General features: G+C 38.0%; 1 long non-coding RNA gene across 1 annotated transcript; it reads left to right on the top strand.

The window, feature by feature from the left end:
• The first annotated feature begins 3,947 nt into the window (after positions 1–3,947).
• LOC121108578 lies at positions 3,948–11,101 on the top strand. Its single transcript, XR_005843204.1, has 3 exons — positions 3,948–4,006; positions 9,603–9,696; positions 10,530–11,101. It is a non-coding gene; the product is annotated as an uncharacterized LOC121108578 (long non-coding RNA).
• The last annotated feature ends 4,068 nt before the right edge of the window (positions 11,102–15,169 follow it).

The following is a 15,169-nucleotide window of genomic DNA, read 5'->3' as shown; positions in this document are numbered from 1 at the left end:
TATATTAAGTAATTTCCATTCTTTTCTTCTCATTTGCACATTAACTTTTAAACTTCTGTCTCTGAACTGTCATGAAATATCTGATGAATATTTTTATACATCTGTTTCTTTCCTTCTCAGAAGTTAAAATAGTGTTGTGGTGGGCAACATGGTTTAAGGCAAGGAGTCTTCTTGGGTAGAAGACCCAAGTTTTGGGGTGTGTCACATAGGATGCCAATGTGTCTCTGGTCAGAAAAACACCAAATTGTTCCTGAGGGTGTGTTATGTTTGACACCTTTGGAGGGTAAGAAATTACATATACATATTTCAACAACTACAGTTATTAGCAGTGTTTTTTATTTCCATGGTTTTTCAGTTCTGTGATTCCTCTGTATCTGTTCAATATATCATGCATACTTCAAGACAATGACTAAAAATCAAATGTAAATATGTTGACTGTATTGAAAATGTTTAATAGTTATTGAGTCTTTTTCAAGTTTGATATGCTATGGGGAGTCTCAGAATAGTAGAACTGTTTATGTTGGACAAGTCTCTTGATATCAAGTCCAACCATCAACCTAACACTGCCAAGTCCACCACTAAACCATGTCTCCAAGTGCTATGTTCACACCTCTCTTAAAAACCTCCAGGGATGGCAAGTCCACTGCTTCCCTAGGCAGCCCTTTCTTGTGTCAAAATGTATTTTCCATGAATAAATTCCTGCTGATATCCATCCTAAACCTCTGTTGGACAACTCGAGGTTATTTCTTTATACCCTACCAATTGTTACCTGAGAGAAGACACTGATACCCACCTTGCTACAACTTCCTTTCCGAAGCTGTAGCGAGTAATGAGGTCTCCCCTGAGCCTTCTCTTCTCCAGAGTACTCAACTCCAGACCCCTCAGATGCTCCTCATAAGTTTTGTTTTCCAGTCCCTTTACCAGCTTTGTTGCTGTTCTCTGAGTATGTGCCAGCAACTCCATATGTTTCTTGCAGCGGGTGGCCCAACTGGTGTGTTTGGTTCCAATTTTTTTTTTGTAGGATATTGTAATTTTCCACTGATAAATCCATTCAGCCTCCAACTCTCTTTATGTCTGTTTTGCAAGATAGCAATGCATGAAGGTATCAAGATATCTCTCAAAACACACAGAATTCAGCAGCTGAAAAGCAACACCTGAACTGTCCTGGGAAATCTTCAGATTCCAAAATGTTAGTGTTGAGTACCTATAGTAGCACATCTCTACTAACAAGAATTCTATTGCCTCTCTGAGTGTTTACAGTACCTATGACTATAAAGACAGTCTTAAAAATCAATGTGACAGTAAAATAATAGAAACTTATATGTGAGGCATGGTTAGTAAAAATTCATTCTTGTTTCTAATGCTATTTAACTTGAATCGTGAGCACAGCTTTTCTATATTGCAAGAATAGCCTTTCCCATAACATGAGTTATAACATGTTCCTTCAGGATACAGCCTGAAGGAAAGGAGACTTGCATAAATATAAGCTCAAGAACAGATTGAGGAGGAAGGCGTGGAGCTTGTTGACAAATTAAGATAAGAAATTAGAATAGATGTCCTGTTGTTGAAGATAAGACAACAAAACAGATGCCTCAGTTCAAGGCAACATCAGTGAGAGATGGTTTGGGCTATCCTCCTCCTTAAGAGGTTGGAAAAGTTTGGAAATTCACAGTGAGGATGATTACTAGTCGACCACTCATGACCCCTCCCATGATCACCGGAGATCCCCACCACGTATTCAGAACGTATGCTCATGAGGGTGGGTCAATGTGTTAATTATTTTTCTGAATTTCAGCCTGTTTTCTTGGAATGCAATGAATATGTATATGCTATGCTTTAAATATGTAGTCGTTTCACCCACTGGTGTGCACGTTTGGTCAAGAGATCCCCCATGCACCCAGCTATGTAATAAAGGGAACACCTGCTTGACATAACTCATTGGCATGTCAAGTTACATTGTCGGTTTTCTCAGCTTCAAACTTTTAAACAAAGCATATGTAGCAAGCATATACTGAGAGTTAAAAAGCAGAAGTAATGATTATTACATCTTCAGTTCCTTTATTCTTTTCAGTCTTGTTCCTAAACATCAAAGAACTCTCTAGTCTTGAGGAAGGTGTCCACATCACCTTCCTGCTAAGTTCAAGAAGTATGTGGACAATGTGTTCAGACATAGGGTTTGATTTTTTAGATGACCCTGAGTGGAAGTAGGTGTTGAACTCGATAGCCCTTGTGGGTCCTTTTCAACTCAGAATATTCTATGATTCTAGTCACTGTTCCATCCTGGAAGATATCCAAATGGATATACGATACTTAACCATCAGCTCAAGAATTTCTAACACTCATGCTTTAACCACACATGATCATGACTTAAGGAGAAAGAGGCTTAGGGACGTTTTTTCCCTAGTTGCTACTCTTGATGAACTTTCATTTAAATAACCTGAAAATATCGTTTTTTTTTTTTTTTTTTTTTTTTTTTTTAAACATAGAGCAGAAAATGCTTAAGGAATACAACTAAAAACCCAAGGAAAAAATCATTCTTCTGCCTTAAATAGCTTAAATAATGTATCCTTCAGAATGGCATGATATATGTTAGTGTTCCCATACTGACAGTAGTTGAACTTACCCCAATGGCTTTTATCACATCTATATGGAGTCATATTATGCCTACTGAATATAAGATACAAGTATCTTAAACATGAGGTCCATTATGCCTGTTGGAAACAATGACACAGGGTCATTGTCCTTTTGTTTGTTTGTTTGTTTAGTTTTTTGTTTGTTTGTTTTAATTTACCAAATGCCAGCATCTTCTGCTTATTTTGTCTACTTTCTACAATCTTTGATTTTATTCTTTTTCTTTTTTTGCAATTTTAATATTGATCACAGTGTTATTTGGAAAGAGATACTCTTTGTACCATTATTTAAGTCTATCATAACAGCAATCTGAAATAAAACAGGGGGAAAAAAAAAAGAAAAGAGGGAGGGGAGTGGTTATTAGATAATATGAATTATTATTGGAAGGTTTACTTTTCTGTCCCATTTGGCTTTTGTTATCAAGAATGCTTATACTTGTAGCACAAAGAAGTTCATTAAGAAGATGTGCCTATGTATTATTAAAATAATGTTAGAAATCCAGAAATAAAAAGTAGTGTAATTTGGATGAACAAATTGCTTTAAATGCCAGATACACTGTAGTCACAATTTTACTGGCCTGTGACATGAAAGATGTTAATTAATTTATCACCACAGCAGACTGGAAGAAAGCCCATCGTGTTAATTGTCTTCTTGGATGAGAATCAGTGACTTGTCAGTTTTAACCATATCAGCCTGCTAACACTATTTCATGCCAAATGAAATAAATGCAAGCAATATTATGAGGAATACAGCATTCCATGCACTGAATGCTTTCTTTTGAATATCTCAGTGCTGAACCCTGCTCAAGGAGACCAGACCAATAACTCTCACACTATAGGGAACTGCCCAAGCTTAGCCTTACACCTACCCACACCTGGCTAGAGAAGTTCTGTCTGAACACAACACCTTCATCTTTATCTATCTGTGGAAGGAAAGGCTTTAGGATTTTGAAAATGGAGACAGGAGAAGGCTTTGCTTAGCCTATAGTGTTGATAGCAAATATCTGAGAGGGAGGCAGAACAGGGCTTCTCTAGAACCTGCACATTATACCTGTATAGTGTTTCTGCACTAGAAGTGAAAAAAGCTTGAGAAACCATGTCATGTTTTTATGATTTTTGGTTATCGGTATTCCACATCATAACATCATGCAGTGTACTGGGAGTTAAAGAGCAAATGCTCTAGTTCCGGGTACTTGTCCGGAAGAGAAGAAGAACTACGCTCCCCAGAAGACTGTTCGAATACTGTTATCATTCCTGCTCAGGGGAACAGATATAAAGCCTGTAGGTCACCTGACCTGACTCTTCTCATCTCATCGTGCTCGCTTTCGGATCGTCTCACTGCTGCTCCCGACTGCACGCAAGGCTTCAGTATTAGTGTAAGGCCTTTAGCTCTCGGACAATCCTTCTCTCAATTATATTTGATTTTATTAGCAATTATATTGAATTATATTGTATTATAGTGTGTTATCGTGCATTCTGATACTATATTTAGTAAATTAGTTTGTTTCTCCTCAGATGGTTGCCGCTGTTTTTTTAATTATTCTTTTTTTGGGGGGGTCCCCTGTTTCCCTTTTCCAGAGGCGTGGATTTTGCAAAAAAATCTCTCCACCCCACTAGTCACAGAACCGGGCCGGACCAGCCCGTAAACCGTCGACAAAACAGAAAGGAAATCACTCTGCCAGTGTCCTAAGGCAGAATCAGTGCGTGTCAGATTTGTCTCTTTTTGATCCTTCAAATTTCTTCTCTGTGCATTTCACAGCTACCAGAAACTGAAAGGAAAAATTGAACCTCTGGCCTGCTTTATCGGAGCACTGGATAACGGCGATATTATTTTAATCTCTGTCAGGCTAAGTGTCAGTATGAATCAAGATATTTTGCTTCCTGTATGAATACCACAACATGTAACATTCCTTAGAGATCCACTGTTTGGTCCTATGGTAACAGTCAGGTTGCTTTAGCTTTATACTCTGTGTGCAGCTGACACTGTCTCCACGAGTAATATTTCTACAGCTCTTTGTTGTTCTGCAAACAACAAATTATTCATCTTAATTACAGTCTCAGTTTGTGGGAAGTTCCCATAGATGACTTTTACTTTCCTATCATAGAACTATCCATCAGAATTGCCTTTTGTAATTGTGTTTGTGACATTTACTGTGATTGGCTTCAAATACTGGCTTTATTTGGTGCATTATCTGAGCACCATCTTGATATCAAACATCATTGATATCCCTTATAATAATCTTGTATAAAACACTATCCAGAGAGAAATATGTTAGTACTGAATCTATTAGCACTTCTGCTTGGCCCTCTAGAGAAGGTCTGAGTTAATACTGAAAACATGCTTTATAAAATAATTGCAATAATTTTGTATTATTAAAAAATAGTGAATAATAGTAAATAAGTAACAGGAAAATGAAGCCAAACTAGGTGTCTAGAATGTAAGTAAGACGTGGCACACAAATGCTAACATAAAATTTTCAAAAGTTAACCCACTCACACAGCAAAGACAAAATATAGATCCTGTATCTTCGTCCACACCAATGAAGATTCATTGATTTCACTATAACTCCACGTGGGTAACAGGATGAATATATGTCCTCTACAATGCAAACAAAAATTCTTTGTCAAATTTCCATTAGATTTCATCAGATTTTTATTTATTTTATTTACCTTTTTTTTTTTTTTTTTTGGAAGCGAGTCATAAACACATGCCTGTGAGAAGACCTCATCTGAAAAGCTTTCTGTTTTCCAATAAGAATTCTTGAGTAAATGTCAGTGTCTTCAAATATCAACAAATTCGGTATGTAGTGAAATGTACCTTTCCACTTTTACCTATAAAAGAAAAGAAAAAAGAGAGAGGAGGTGCACTGACATTTGTGAGTAAAAGAATGAGAGTGCCCTGCCCAAGCTACACAAATCTAGACCCCAGATCACTTATTTTTCAGTTCAGTTATCTCCTCTGCATTTTTAACATCAATCAACAACTCTCTTCTACTGTTTTTAAATAGGATAATAAGAACCACATTCACAGTTTTCAACAGAAAGTCAGAAGATTAATGGAAGAAGCTTGCATCGGACTTCTAGTATATCTGCAGTACATAATGGGATGCCCTGCTGAAATCCTGATCTAGTCAAAGCTCCAGTGAGGCTGGGGAGCAACTCAATCCTGTGCTGCCCCAAACCATAGAGAATGGCTGCACGGCAGTGATGCAGCCACGTAGCCTTTGAGACTTCAGGTAGTATCAGCTAGTATCACTGCATGGAACTGCATGTTGCCAAGGGATATAGCACCTCAGTTCAGTAATAGCTTAATAATGGTCTTTTGCAACATTCAGGGATATAAACTTGGCTCTGTTCACAGGCCTGCTTCCCTCTGCAGTGGTCTAAAAGGTTGTCTGAAGTAGCTTTCAGTAAAGCTGTTAGTAGATGCAAAGAATGCTATGAAGAGATATTTTGAGTAATGTAACTAGCAAAAAAGGTAGATGAACCTCTTCATAATTTAACTGCAAGAAAACATGTTTCAGTCCAGAAATGTGGTCAGGCTATGGCTACGATGTTCCTACGGTTTATAAGCAAAAGACTGTAACTACTTCTGATGTTTTCTTTACAGGGGATATTGAAGAGATATTGTTGTTTACTTGTAAGAATCTTTATTCTTTTGAATAATCTAAAGATTGGAAATGGGGAAAAGTCTTATATTGCTCTAAAAAGATATTTTCCCAGTTTAAATAAAATGCAGAATATATTAATACACACACACACACACAAATTCGAATGAGACAAGGAAATAATTTGACAATATTTTGAAAATATTTCAACACAAATTTTGACCTCTTCAACTTTTTGTTTGTTTGTTTTGTTTCAACAGAAAAAAAGAATGTTGGTAAAATTGCTTCATTTATCCTTCAATCAGACTGTATCTTTAGATTATACTTTTATATCCTTATTTAATTTTCCTTTCCTTCCTATCATAAGCAATAAATAATTCCTGGAATATATCATAGCTATCAATGTAGAAAAAAATCTTTTCCACTAGGTCCACATTCCCAACATACTATCTCCACTGGGAATCTTATTATTTTATGTAAATCACCAGTGCCACCCAATTACTTTTGATTATTTTATTCATCAAGTTTATACTCTTTTCCACTGTTTTGCTAGAATTGTTAATCACTATTGTCTCTACTACAAAAGCTTGTCTGAAGCTCTTACCACTGTCACTGAATAATTCTTAGCTGAAAAACAAAGATACTTTTTTCCTATGAAAGACAGAACTGAAAGGTAGAAGTGTCTCAGAGAATCACTGTAGAGACAAATGAGAAGAGAAAGACTTGTTCAAACTCTTGATTTATCATGTTAGAACCATTCCTCAGTACAGACACAGAAATTGTGACCTTGTTTTTCCACAAAGGAGCCTTCAAACACCATCAGAACAGATAAGGCAGCTTTTACAACACAAAAGATTCTGTTGACCTGCTTTTATTTCTAGTCAAGATGAAGTATATAACACACTTGGATGAAACTAGAACTTGTGCTCATTGCCTGACCTGTACATTGAGAGTTGAAATTGCTGAAGGATCTTTATTATTTTATTGCTCTGGAATTCCTAGTGTAGAGAACTATGTTGCTGATGAAGCTGAGACACCTTGAGGTGGCTCCTGCCCTGCCAATCTGGGCTGCATTGACAGCATCGGCCAAAGAATCTCCTCATCTGTATTATCTATTGGCAGATAACCATTACCAAATTTAAGGAATCAACAATGGTATTGATCCAGTCTAGCTGTATTACTCTTCGGCGCTCTATGGGCTGTGGTAACTGGGGTACTTAACCACAATGGCAACAATAGGCCTACATGAACTCAGGTACACTCCCTTTTGTCTTAACACTCACTTTTGACTCCTGCTCGAAATGAAATGGCAAATTCTCATGACTCTGATAACAAAGACAGCCTGCCTTTTGAAAGCAGTACAAGTTGAGAATTCAGAATAGGAAAGGAAATTGTCTTCAGATTTAAAGTCTCAAGACCTTTACAATGCTCCCAGCTGATTTTTATCTCCTTTCTCACCTCCTACTAATGATCATGAGGCATTGCTTACCTGATAAAGGAATTTTGGAAAAACATATTTTATCTGCTTTAGATATGTATATAGAAGCTTACCTGAAAGAAATGAAGAGTCAATGAACAAGAGAAGAAATAACAGGGGTGGGTAATGATAGGAAAGCTGCAAATACAATCAAGCTTTTACGTTTTTGTCCCAGGGTAAAGCCTACTGAAACATTGCTTAGAAGGGAGATTTCAATTATGTCTGCTTTGCTCTTCTCATCAGCTGAATCTGGTGTCTTCTGGAAAACCAAATGAAGCAGAGGCAATTATTAGGGGGAAGATGTACCTGAAAGGTCTGGGCTTTATCTGTTCTACTGTGAATATATTAGGGCTGGGGGCCTTAACTTGCATGTTTCTGGTAGGACAGATGCTTTCAAATAAAGATTGCTATCTACCCACTGAATCCATTCCACTTACTAAACAGATACTGGATTTTACATCACTGAGCAGTGTGGTTTCTGGAACCTTCCCTGAAATTCCCCCAAGACAACATGAGCCATGGAACACTCAGATAGTTCAGTAGCAAGTGAAAGCTTAAATGGAGCAAACTGTCCCTGAATGCTGTACAATCTGGTCAGCCGTGCTGACTGAATTTCTCCTGCTCACTAAGTCCTAAGTAATATGATTTACTTTAAAAAATCTTTAGAATCTTCACTGATATATAGTTTTAGATAAAATTTTGAATTACCAAGAACATGTAAAAGTCCATTTTCTAAGCTCTTTTTCTCGGAAGTTACTTATTTATTTTGTCTTATTAACCTCAACTCATAGCAATTGCTGGGTCTCTGGCTGTAAGTATAACAATTTCCTGTTATGTGCTTTGGTTTCCAAATCTGTCATTTTCTGTACCTTTTTCTTATCCTTTCACTCTTTTCCCCCAGAAATTATGTTGTCCACCCCATCTTCTTACTTTAAGTAAAAGTACTCAATGTCATTGTGACACAGCAGTACTCTAGGAACATCTCTAAGTTTGCATTTTAAAGGACTGCAGTCAAGTGCAGTTGTGTCAGACTTGCCATCTGCTCATGGCTATAGCAGTGGACGCTGAGACACTTCAAGGAAAATCTCTCAGATGCAAAAAACAAACAAACAAAAAAAAACCAATAGACCACATCTATTAAGAAGGATACAGCTTTTACATTTTTGTGAACCCCCTGATTTGTCTTCACATTTAGATATAAAATAGCTTCATTTCAAGTATTCAATATATTTAATGTATTATCTTAACCTTTTTTTAAAAAAAAATCTGAGATAAAATCTAGTTATTTTTATTAAGAGCTGCATAATCGTCAACAGGACAGGAGTGACTTATTAATAAAATTTATTCAGAAAATTATATGTGAAAACTATTGCATTTTTCCAATGAAGATGAAGGTAGAAGATTTGTTTAATTTAATCAGATATTCTAAAAGTCAAAAATCATTTGCCTACAGTAATTAATCCACACACACCTGGACATAATAATATCTGGTTTCTTCAGCTCTGTAATTTGCACTGATTTCCAGCAAACAAACAGTACAGTGCGTATATCAATTCAAGATGCTTAATATGGTATATGTGCAAGAGATCTGTCCGAGATTACAGATATAATAGCACCATTTTTGTCAAATGTGTTATAGAAGCAGGGAAAGATGCATTGACATGTCCAGGGACTCTAATTCAGTCCCTCTGTTCTCTGTTACAAATGAACTGTGAACAGCTTCTAATAGTAACAACCTAAAGATTTTTGCAGATTGTACACATGCATGTGTGCATTCATGTATTAGTGACAGTTTGTCAATTACTGATTTGTAGTTTTTGTTAGGTTGGTCATGTCCACCAGCCAAAAACCCACACAGCCACTTCGTTTTCCTCCTCTACCCTACAGCAGGAAAGGAGGGAGAACAAGAAGAGCAGAAAATAACTCATGAGTCAAGAGACAATTGAATAAGGGAAGGACAGAGTGAAAACAAAAAAAAAAGGTAATCATTCCCTTCCTCCCATAAGCCAACAAATTCTCAGTGTCTCAACAGTGTCCACTTCTGGAAGCCCCCAGATCCCTTTTTTCTTCCTCTAATCCAGGCCTTAGTGCTGATCTTGATGCTATGAGGCATAGTGGATAGGAAGATAGACATGAACCAGCAATGTACCCTCACAGCCCAGAAAGCCAAACGTATTCTGGACTGCATCAAAAGATGCATGACCAGCAGGTTGACATAGGTGGTCCTGCCCCTCTGCTCTGCACTGGTGAGGCGTCATCTGGAGTACTGCGTCCAGATGCAGTGTCCTCAGTACAGGAGAGACATGGAGTTGTTGGAGTGCGTCCAGAAAAGGGCCACAAAAATGATCCAAGGAATGGGCCACCTCTCCTATGAGGACAGGCTGAAAGAGCTGAGGCTGTTCAGCCTGGAGAATAGAAGTCTGCAAGGTAACCTGGCAATGGCCTTTTAGTATCTAAAGGAAGCTACAGTAAAGAAGAGGGCAGAGTCTTTAGCAGGGCAAAAGAACAAGAGAATGTAGTTTCAATTTCAGGGAGGGTAGATTTAGGTTAGATATAAGGAAAAAGTCTTTTGCAGTGAGGGTGATGAGGCATTGGAACAGGTTACCAGGTGTGATGGATGCCACGTCCCTGGAGACCTCCAAGGTGAGGCTGGATCAGGCCCTGGGCAACCTGATCTAGCTATGGTGTCCCTGATCAATGCCAGTGAATTGGACTACATGGCCCTCAGAGGTCCCTTCCAACTCTAAGGATCCTATGATTCTATGGAATATGTCATGGAATACTCTATTGATAAATGCTGTTTACTTGTTCCAGCTTTTTGCTCACACTTGGCCTACTGACTGGTACAAGAGGAGAAAGGAGAACAGAAGAAGAAGAGAGCCTTGATGCTGTGCAAGCATCAAAAAAGTATTGGTGCTTGCCAATGCTGGGATAAAGGAGGAAGAAATGGGGGAACATTCAGAATGATGACATTTGCCTCCCCAAAATACACTATGTGTGGTGAATCCTGATTCCCTGGAATAGCTGAACACCTGCATGATGATGAGAAGCAGTAAATGAATTCTTCACTTCATTCTGCTTGCATGTACAGTGTTGTCTCTACCTAGTAGACTGTCTTTATCTCAGTTTGTGATTTCTCATACTTTTACCACTAACATAGTGTTAAAATGTTAAAAATAAATCTACTGTTAATTATACAAGAAAAAGTGCAGTTATGTGAAAGGCAGATTTTCCACTTCTCTTTGGAAGGTACTTACTGCAGAGAAACAGGAATCTTGCAGCGTTATATCTGCAATGCTAAATCTATAGGATGTGCCACAGAATGAGCTACATTTTCCTGCAGTAATTCCAACAGTAATTAATGAATATTGGAATATCCAGCCAGATCTGGTAAGTCTGAATAAATATGATCAATATTGTGTACAGGAGATGGCAGGCACCTTGCTGAATATTCAAATATTTCATAAAATTACACCAGAAAGTTGAGAAAATTATAGGGACAATACTCATTATTTACCATAATGAGCACAGTCCTGGGAATCTAGTTCTCCGGCTGCTACCTACTTATTCAGGTATCCTGTTGCATTACTGCTTAGAGTTGGACTGTTCTTTCATCAGAAGGTTAATTGAGAGAGATAGCACGTAATGTGCATAATAATAATGTAGGAAATATTATGATCAGACAGTTACGTGGGTAAGAAGGATTTAATTGCAATTTAGTGTTGAAAAATGCAGGATCATCAGACAGAAATTCAGAAGAAGTACTCTCTCTCTCCTTTTTTTAACAGAAATTTAAGAAAAAACACCTTCCCCAAAATACAAATACTGAGTCGTACATAAACAAAATATTCTTTGACATAAGTTTAAAACATAATAATTGCCATTGTTAATAACTAAACCAGTAACTTGGTAGGCTCTGATAACAGAAGAGCTATTCAGTGAGACTACATTGTCTTTGCATAGATTATTCTTTAACTGCAGCACAGAATATTGTTAATCCCCGCAATGCTTCTAAAAATATTCACAGTTTAACTCGGTATGCAAGAACCTTGGGATCATCAGCCAAACTTGGCCCTCACTGTAGATGTTGAATGATTAAAAAAGCAGGTCTGATCTCTGAACTTCTTTGCTTCAGCTGAACCATGCCAAACAGGAAATTGTTCAACCATGGGAATGTTGTAATGATGACTTCACCCTGCTCCTGCTATGCTATCAGGGTGACTTTATAAATCCCAGAAACACAGAACCACAAAATGATTTCATTTGTAGAGGACTTCTGGAGGTCAACTGGCCCAACCCCCCTTCTCAAGCAGGGTCACCTGAGCCAGTCGCCTGAGAACATATTCAGATGGATTTTCAGTATTTCCAAGAAGGGGAACTCCACAACCTCTCCAGACAGCTCACTCCATTACTCTGTAAACTGCACAGTGAGGAAGCTTTTCTTGATGCTCAGAGGGAATCTCATGTGTCTCTTACTGTCATCAGGCACCAAGAGAACCTGGCTCCACTCTCTTTATGCCCTTCTTTTATGTGTTTATTTACTTTAATGATTACAGCCATCCTTCACCCATGCACTGCCATCTTTCTGGACTAACCAGTCACAGCTCTCTCAGCTTTCCTTCATAGAAGAGGTGCTCTGCTCCCTTCATCCTCTGTGCCTCTTTGCTGGATTCTCTAATATATCTATGTCTGTCTTGTACTGGAAAGACCAGAACTGGACACAGTACTTCAGTAATGCCTCACCAGAGCTGAGCAGAGGGGAAAGATCACGCCCCTTGATCTGCTGTTGGCTGACCTTACCTAATGCAGTCCAAGATACTATTAGTTTTCGTTGATGCAAAGATATATTTCTGGTTCATGTTCAACTCGATCTTCACCAGAACAGCCCCAAGGTCTTTTTCTGTCAAACTCCTTTCTAGATGGGTGGCTCTCAGCATCTCCTGGTGCCTGAAACTGTTCCTCCAGTTGCAGGACTTTGCAATTGTCATTGTTGAACTCCATGGAGTTTCCATCAGCCTATTTCTCCAGCCTATCTAGGTCGCTTTGGATGACATTAAGACACTCAGTTGTATCAGTCACTCCTCACAGTTTTGCATCATCTGCTAACGTGATAAGGTTACACTGCTCCATCATCCAGATCATTAATGAAGATATTAAACAGGGCTGAAGTCAGTACTGACTCCCAAGATATACCACTTGTTACTGGACTCCAATTAAACATCATGTCACTTCACTGAACAAAGCCCTTTGGGCCCTGCCATTCAGATAGTTTTGAACTATCTGACACATCAGTGTCTGGCCGTTCAGTTCATACATTACCAAATGTAAGGATTTTATTGGGAACAGTGTCAGTGGTCTTACTGAAGTCCAGGTAGATTATATTCTCTGTCAGGCTGGTCATTTCATCACAAAAGCTCATTAAATTGGCCTTTCCGTGGGTGAATCCATGCTGACTCCTGCTGATTTTCTTGCTTTTCATGTTCCAGGTGTTTTCTAGCATTAGCTGCTCTATCACCTTCCAAGTGATCGAGGTAAGACTGATCAGCCTGTAAGGCCCTGTGTCCTCATTCTTCCCTTGATTTTTGGAGTGATTTTGCTCTCCTCTAGTTCTCAAGCACTTCTTCGAGTCCTCAGAGAAACAGTCAACCAAGGATTGTTGAGGTGGCTTTGCAGTGATATCAGCCAGCTCCCTCAGCATTCATGGGTGCATCCCATCAAGACCCGTTTACTTCTGTGTTTGCTAAAGTTTTTCTTGATCTGATCCTATAGTCACAAATTTTATATCTTCCTTTCTTCAGCCCTTTTCTTTGATCTCCAGCACCTGGGATACCTGAAGGCTGATCTTACTAGAAAAGGCTGAGGCAAAGAAGGCAATCATAACCTCTTAGGATGAATATGCTGATGTTGGTCTACAGTTACCAAAAATATACAACATATATGTTTTCAACTGTGTTGTGGTTGTTACTGGTATTCCACACCATAACATTATGTAGCGCACTGGAAGCTAAAGATTGAATGTTGCAATTCCATGGTTTGTCAATAGTTTCAGTTACCTGTCTCAGAAGATAAGAATGAACTACAGCTCCTAGAAGACTTCACTGTTCTGTTTCCCTTTTCTGTTCAGAAGGAAAAATATGACTGACTGGGAGTCATGAGATTGTCTCTTTCTGTTCATCTCTGCTGTGTGTGCTCCCTAGCCATCTTGCCTACAGCATTAGAGTATGGCCTTCAGTTTCAGACACTCTCTCATTTATTAGCTTCTGTTCCAAATATGTTGTGTTATTTCACATTCTGCTATCATATTTAGTAAATAGTAAATAGTAAATTTAAAAATAATGTTTTCCATTCAAGTGTCCAGTTTTCAAAAACAACAAGAGAATCCTACTGATTTCTGAAAATACATTAATTGCAGCAGTGAATGGCTACCATGCAACAGTTAAAAATTAATACCCAGTAGAAGGAGACCCCTAAAAAACTGGACAACTCTAAAACCAGTATAAGCACATGGATAGATTAATCATTCAAATTCTATAGCTAATTATTCTCACTGTTTAACTAAGCATGCGCTATAATTTCATATATTTTAGACAGTCTTTCTTTTCATAAGGTTTACCATAAATTTAACATAAAAGATGAAATGCCAGCTGTGCGTTCAGTAGACAGAGCTGCCTGTGCATATTGAGGTTTTAGAGACGTACTATGATATTTTCTTGTGAGTTTAGCCAGTGTCATGCTTTGTAGTGATAATCATATGACACTTCTCCCTCCCCACAGGAAAAGTGGAGGGGGAAATAAAAAAAAAAAAAAGATTCAGTTGAGATAAGATAACTAATTTATTAAAGGAATGTGAGAAAATAAGGAATAATTAGGAATAATAAATCAAATGACCCCAAAATGGGAGGAGAGGGTTGAGTCCTTATCGGCATGCCCTCACAGCAGTCCTCCTGGAAGGGCAGAGCACTCTCTCCCATCACCTGGAACTGGAAATCATGTGGGGATTACTGAAGACTTCTGGGGATTGTAGTCTGTCTCTTGCTCAGCATATCTTCCTCTCAGAGAGCCAGAACTTGTGTGAGAATAGTTGAGAGTTCTAGTAGAACGTGACCCAGGAAGTGCAGCTCCTTGGCACTGTGCTTCAGCACCAAACTTCTTGCCACACGATGTTATGACAAGGAATACTGATAAAACCAGGACACATAGAGAGATATTTTTAAAAATATCTACTTATTTATTAAGTAAAGATTTACCTTTTTTATTTTTATTTTTTTAACGGATGGAAAACACTGGCAACCAATAATTCCACACTAATAAAGATATAGGATTAATGGACTACATTTGTTTTATTTAATGTTCAGCAGTTAAAATTTTGGGAATATGTATCAAGACCACACAGAATAAAAGTTATATTCTCTACACTTCTTAACATGAGAAATAAAATTAAATATGAAAACATA

Source organism: Gallus gallus, chromosome Z (genome assembly GCF_016699485.2).
Source record: "Gallus gallus isolate bGalGal1 chromosome Z, bGalGal1.mat.broiler.GRCg7b, whole genome shotgun sequence".
In the NCBI taxonomy this organism is placed as follows: domain Eukaryota; kingdom Metazoa; phylum Chordata; class Aves; order Galliformes; family Phasianidae; genus Gallus; species Gallus gallus.
Note: the sequence above shows the minus strand (reverse complement) of the source record. Positions and strands in the feature narration are given on the sequence as shown.